This window comes from Pygocentrus nattereri, chromosome 25 (genome assembly GCF_015220715.1).
Source record: "Pygocentrus nattereri isolate fPygNat1 chromosome 25, fPygNat1.pri, whole genome shotgun sequence".
Lineage (NCBI taxonomy): Eukaryota > Metazoa > Chordata > Actinopteri > Characiformes > Serrasalmidae > Pygocentrus > Pygocentrus nattereri.
In genome coordinates this window covers 9,713,426-9,720,826 of record NC_051235.1, presented here as the reverse complement: position 1 = coordinate 9,720,826, position 7,401 = coordinate 9,713,426, and positions in this window count along the sequence as shown.

Sequence of the window (7,401 nt, the reverse complement as noted above, 5' to 3'; positions counted from 1 at the left end):
TGCAGGTTTTATTTTATTTTATTTATTTTATTATCGACTTTTATTTCTGGGGTCATCTCAAACAAATTGTGTGTGCTGAGAAAATCCGCAACAAACACCACCTTCAGCACCGCATCGTGGAGGCTTGTGACAGCATATAATATAAAATATACTCACCCTGTGACTCACCCTGTATTAATTTAAAATTCTGAGGTGTTTGGATGTTGCAGAAGGCTTTTGGACAATGTCACATGTCTTTATATATCAACATCACATGCACAGGCTCAGAAAGACGGTCCAGCTCGATGTTAAGGTCTCATATACAAAATCAGCATTTTACTGATGAAGATATAGTGACAGTAGTAGAGCATTCACATCCTTAGAAGACCTCCGAGAGGATTTGAAACACAACTGACAATTATACATTTCCAGCAGAGAGGTCACCAAATCCCCCAATCTAACATAGTGTAGCTTTAACTTTTGATAGATTAAGCAATTTTTTTATTTAAAATTAAAAGGCACCTTCTACCCAAAGCTGGTTAAAAGCTGAGGGGCAAATCTTTACTGCTATTGCAGTAACAAGCAGTTATGTATCATACCACAATTTATTGATTTTCTGCTTCTCACTCATCTTCATAAGCCTTTATCTGTGCTTTTTCTTTATACATGAAACTGCAGTTTGTAAAATTCTCATTGTAAGATTTTCACACCAAAATGTCTTCATCTGTTTATGAATGTCACAACAGTTCTAGATTTTCTTTCAATTGTTGTAATCATTTCTCGGTAGCCCTTTTTGTAGTGGGAGAGTTCGTAGTCTGTTTTTGGTCAGTTCATTAAAATCATATTCGCTCACTGCTTGTTTGGTATTCCCTCAGACGCTTTGTTATACGCCTTTTCAGGCTGCTCAGGTTTCTTGTATTGATTATAAATTAGAGGCTTTCATTGTTGAATTGTATTGAATTGTATTGAACTAAATTGATGTTAGCAGTGCAATGTACACCCTTGTCATTTTTGTACCTTCTAACTGTTCTTGCTGTACTTTGTTAACATTTTTTTAAATAAAAGTTTCAAACTCTGAAAATGTGTCTGTGAACTTGTTTGGTAATTAGCTTGCCTTTAAGTGTTTACATTATAAAAATGAAGTTTCTGGAATCTTACTAATGTATTTATAACAAGGTATAAGTTAAAATATAAACGCTACTTTGCTTGAAGCACGTAGTGATGGTTCTTCAATATACTAGGGTCAAACCTTATACTTTGCTGTTACTGTTTGCTTTCTGGTGTGGACCAGAGGAGGATGGTGTTCCATTTTGAGTCTTGGTTACTCTTAAGGTTCCTTTCTCTTGCTCTTATAAGATGTTTTTCCTTGCTACTTTTGCCACTGGCCTGCTCATGGGGGCTCGAACCTGGATTTTTTTTTTTAATTGTAAAGCTGCTTTGTGACAACACCGGTTCTAAAAAGTACTATATAAATAAACTTTGACCTGACATTACTGCTAATATGTGCTGAGTGGTTGGTGAATTAAATGCAGTGTCGGCAGCACGACTAAACAAACTGAAATTAGAACTTAATAGAATGAATGGTTGGTTAGTGTAGTGGTTAACACCTCTGCCTTCTACGCTGTAGACTAGGGTTCAATACCCACCTGGGTAGTCACCCTACACTATACCAATAAGAGTCCTTGGGCAAGACTCCTAACACCACCTTGGCCTACCTGTGTAAACTGATCAAATTGTAAGTCGCACTGGATAAGAGTGTCAGCCAAATGCTGTAAATATAAATGTAAAATTCAGCAAACAAGATTGGCTTAGAAATGCTTTACAATACTGACTGGAACAAAACAACATTCAGGTTAATCTGGCAAGTTTTTAAATATTGAAAAGGCTGAGCTGGGCTTGAGATTGCACCATGTTTAAGGCTCTGCCACAGCACAGTGAAGCTGTTTTTTACACTGTACATTTGACATTTTGTTGGATATTTCACATGTTTGATATCTCTCTTAATGTCTCACGAAATAAACTTTTAAAAATGATCAAACCTACATTTTCCCACTCCTGAGAAGACCGCGAAAAAACTACAGTCAAATGTATTTCAAAAATGTCCGTTGTATATCATGAACATAATGGTTCAGAAACACAGGTCATTGCAGCATTAGTATTTAAGCGGTGGTCATGCAGACAAAGTGCCAAATGCAGATGTCTTTATAGCTTTATTTCGCACATATTTAGCTAGAAGAAGGCAAAATCTTATCAGATCTCTTGTAGAAAAAGAGTAGTTTTCTTTAGACCTATTGCTATTTGTGTTATCACGAACAGAATCACAGCTGTACTGATCTACATCACTCGTCTGAGACTGAATGAGTCATTATGTTATTCTTGACTCACTTGTGCTCAGTTGCTTAAATGCCACATTTGTTTTTGCTGAGTGTAGTCTAGCAGAGATATTATAAAGCAGGACATAAATCACTGGTTGAGAGCTCTCCACGTTTGCGGAGAAAGTCCTCCCCTTCAGTTAAAAGCCTCCCCTCATTGTGTATAAGCGCAGAAGCCAGAACCTGAAAAAAAACACATTTTTGTGTTTTGTTGAGCAAAGCCCTACCAACTTTTGTAACATCAAATGTGTTTTTTAAGCTGTAATTTGTTCCTCAATTTTGAATTTATAGGCCTCTCCCTATTCAAAAGGTAGGAACCGGGTACTGAAGCTGGAAATTTTCTTTTTTTTTTTCCGAAAATAGTTTTTTCACTTGTTTTCGAGTGTCACCTTGCTCCTTGGGACTGAATTACAAGGGATAGTGTTTGAACTATTCCCCTATGAAATGGGACAACTCTCAAATTAAAAAAAATAATTGCTGTAGACGACCTGGCTTCTGTGATAGTAGAGAAGGGTAAAATTCAGCAACCTCGCTGCTGGGCTTTAGTTAAATTTAGGGAATATTATGCCATCAAAGGGTGGGGGGGTGAGATAATTATTTATTATGACCCACCCCTAATTATTTGGTGATACAAAGCTGAAGTCAGCTATTCGCCAGCTTTTTTTCCTCATAACATTTTGGAGTATGCCTCTGAAAATCCTCAGTTTGGAGGGCGCTGTAGCCCTAACACTTTGCCCCACCCCTCTATCTCAACAAAAGTTGGGACACCCTTCCCCCAAGACGTGAACACGCAAAACAGAGGGCTAAGGGCTAAGTGGTAGGAGCAAGGGGTGACATGGGATTGGGTCTAAATCTCCAATGTGCTAGCGCTGAAAATGTAATGAAAAAAAAGCTTTTCTTCTTTAATTAGAATATAAGTTTAACCCCTTAAAATCCAATGCTTATTAAATATTTTAAAAATCTTATTTTAATCTTACTTCAGAGACTTCAATGCCAATTGGTTGGGCTGTTCTTAGGTTAGGAAGTGTGTAATAAAACATTAGACTCACTGGTGGACACTATCCATTCAAAGGGTTAAGCCTTATAATGAAAGACATGCTGTACTGGTTTTGGCTACAGCCTCAACATAATGACAAAGAAATAAGATCAGTTTGTCAAAAGAAGATAATATGGTTGTCTTCAGTGTTTTGCTTTGGTTCTCAGTGATGACTCAGACTTTCACACTTATCGGTGTTTTCCCTGCCACACTTATCTCTTTCTATTCACTGCCCCAATGACAACGAGGTAAACTCCCACACACACCGCCAAGACCATCACCACTCCAAACACAATAGGCCAAGTCAAGGTGGTCGGCAGACCTTGATGTGTCATCACTCAGCTGGAAAATTCCATTAAGGCGTCCTTGACATCCTGTATGGATGACATATCATGCCACATTAAGAGGAACTGTCCCATCAAGTGAACTACCAACTCGCTTTTTGCAGTGACTAACGCAAATGTAAAACCTCAAGAATTTTCCCACTGAATTAAGGGGATAACCCAATTTTCAAAGTATTTTTGCTATGACTAGGTTAACATTCTTTTACGATGTCCTTCATGAAATTCTTGGACTTGCAGCAGAATGCATTATAATTGAAACAATTACTTTTGCAATAATTTGCTGCTATCTGCAACCATCAACCATGTACAGATCAAGTTTTACCAAATAGCTGCCCCCACTTTGGCTTATGAATGGATCAGTCAACACAAAGTAAAAGATACAAACAAATTAACAAAATAAACAAATTACTTTTAAACACAATAAAACACTTTTATAAATGTTGACTTGCTTACTTGCCTGCAAAGACAAATATCTAGTTCACCTCCAATTTTGTAAATCATACATTTCCACTGAATTAGATTCAATCATCATATTTAAAGAAAAAATTTACACTCACTAAACATTTTATTAAGATAACTTGCTCACCTCTTCATTCATGCAATTATCTAATCAGCCAGTCATGTGGCAGCAGTGCAGTGCATAAAATCTTCAGCATCTTCAGGTAATGTTCACATTAACCATCAGAATGGGGCAAAATGTGACCTTAGTGACTTTGACTGTGGCATGATTATTGGTGTTGGACAGGTTGGTTTGATTTGTGTAACTGTCGATCTTCTGGAATTTTCATACAGGACAGTCTCTACAGTGATGCTTAAAGGTTTGTGAGCCCTTTAGAATTTTCTCTATTTCTGCATAAGTTTGACCTGAAACATCATCAGATTTTCCTAATAGTGAATAAAGATAACCAAATTAAACAAGTAAGACAAACATATTAGACTTGATCATTTATTTATTGAGGAAAATTGTCCAGTATTACATATTCGTGAGTGACAAAGGTATGTGAATCTTGGCTTTCAGTAACTGGTGTGACTCCATTGTACAACAATAACTGCAAATAAACATTTCGGGTAACTTTTGTTTAGTCCTGCACATCGGAACTTTTGTCCATGCCTATATACAGTTTCAGTTCTGTTATGTTGGTAGGTTTCCTCCTATAAACTGCTTGCTTCAGATCCTTCCACAACATTTCTGGAGAATTAAGGAACTTGCCCATTCCAAAACATAAACTTTATTCTTCTTTAACCATTTTTGATAGAACATCTTGTGTGCTTAGGGTCTTTGTCTTGCTGCATGACTCACATTCTCTTGAGTATCTGCTCAAGGACAGATGTCCTGATGTTTTCCTTTAGAATTTGCTGGTATAATTCACTGGTCGATCAATGACAGCAAGCCATCCTCACCCAGATGCAGCAAACAGGTGAAAACCATGATACCGCCACCACTGTGTTTCATAGATGAGATAAGGACTTTTTGCTAGATTGCAGTGTTTTCCTTTCTCCAAACATAATGCTTATCATTTAAACCAAATCATTTATTTTGGTCTCATCCATCCATAAAACATTGTTCTAGTAGACTTCTGGCTTGTCCATGTGACTTGCAAACTGCAGACGGCAAGCAATGTTCTTTTTGGAGAGCATCGGCTTTCTCCTTGCAACCCTGCCATGCATGCCATTGTTGTTCAGTGTTCTCCTGATGGTGGACTCAAGAACATTAACATTAGCCACTGTGAGAGAGGCCTTTAGTTACTTAGAAGTTACCCTAGCTTACTTTGTGACCTCACAGACTATTACATGCCTTGCTCTTGGAGTGATCTCGGTGGCTTCTGGGGAGCAATGGTCTTGAATTTAATTTGTACACCATCTGTCTGACTGTGGATTGATGGGGTCCAAACTCTTTAGAGATGGTTTTGTAACCTTCACCAGCCTGATGAGCATCAACAGCTCTTCTTCTGAGGTCCTCAGACACCTTCTTTGTCCATGCCATGACACACTTCCACAAACATGTGTTGTGAAGATCAGACTGTGATAGATCCCTGTTCTTTAAACAAAGCAGGGTGGTGACTCACACCTCATTGCCATCCCATTGATTGAAAACACCTAATTCTAATATCACCTTCAAATTATCTGCTGATCCTAAAGGTTCACATACTTTCACGACTCTGAGATATGTAATACTGGATCACTTCCCTCAATAAATAAATGATCATGTCTAGTGTTGTTCACATTTGTTTAATTTGATTCTTTGTTTCTACTATTTTTATTTTTTATTTTTATTTTTTATGTTTACTACTATTTACTATGTCATTTTGTGTGAAAATCTGATGAGGTTTTACGTCAAATTTATGCAGAAATGTAGTAAATTCTAAAGGGTCATAAACTTTAAATCACCACCAGTGTATATTTTTCTCAGAGTTGTACAAAAAGAAAAAACATCCAGTGAGTGTCAGTTCTGCAGACTGAAATGCCTTGTTGCTAAGAAAGGGTCAAGAGTAATGACTGGCCCCTCCCATTCCTGTCCATGTGCTCCTGTTGTTTACTTCCCAGTCCTGTCCATGTGCTTCTGTTTTGGTTTTCAGTCCTGCTTTCTTGTTTCATGGCTCCACCCCTGATTGTTTCCACCTATTTCCCACTTGTCCTGGTTTGTATTTAAACCCTGCGTTTAACTGGAACTACAATGATGCGCTACAACAGCAGAAGGCCACACTGGTTTCCACTCAGCCAAGAACAGGAACCTGAGGCTGCAGTGGGCACAGGCTCACCAAAACTGGACAGTTTGTAGACTGGAAATACTTAGCCCTGTCTAATGAATCACACAGATGGTAGGATAAGATTTTGGCACCAACAGCATAAATTTATGGACCCAACCTGCCTTGTGGCAGCAGTCCAGGCTGGTGGAGGTAGTGTAGAGGGGAATGTTTTCTTGGCACGCTCTGGGCTTGTTTATATCAATCAATCATGGCTTGAATACCACTGTTACCAGATTTGAATCCAATAGAACATCTTTGGGATGTGCCAAAACAGGAGATTCACAGGAAGAAAGCGCACCTGAAAAATCTGCAGGAATTGGAAATTGGATTGCGTGGCACTTACAGTACACAGGTGACAAAAGGATGAATAGTGGTACCTCAGGTTGGTCTATGACAGAAGGTAAATTAGCTACAGGATTATTTTAGTAATTGTTCTCCCTAAAGAACCTTTCAATTGAGCAGTTTCAATTGAGGTCTTTAAATAATTAAGTTTGAGTCTCAAGAAAAACTATCGTCATGTCTCAGATCTGGTGTAACTGAACATCAGACCAAACGCCATGAGACGAAATGTCCTCAGAAAAAACCTATCAGATCAAACGCAAGCTTCATCGAGTATACTGGTTCATATAACTTAGAAAACTATTGTGTATTTTTGACATAAATGCCAGTGTAATGTATACATATGTAAAGTATATGTTGTTTTAGGTGAGAATCCATAGTATGTTTTTTTTTTCTGCATAGTTCTGAAGAATACATCCCTTCTAATTACATAAAGGAGGTAGCAGTCAAACAGCTACAGGTACAAAGCTTTGCTTTTCTGCATCTTTTTGATTTTCTAACTTTAATGAACTTATGAATTTAGTGTATTTATGTTTTATACGCTCATGGGCCACTTTATTAGGTACTTGCTAGTAAAAGGTTGG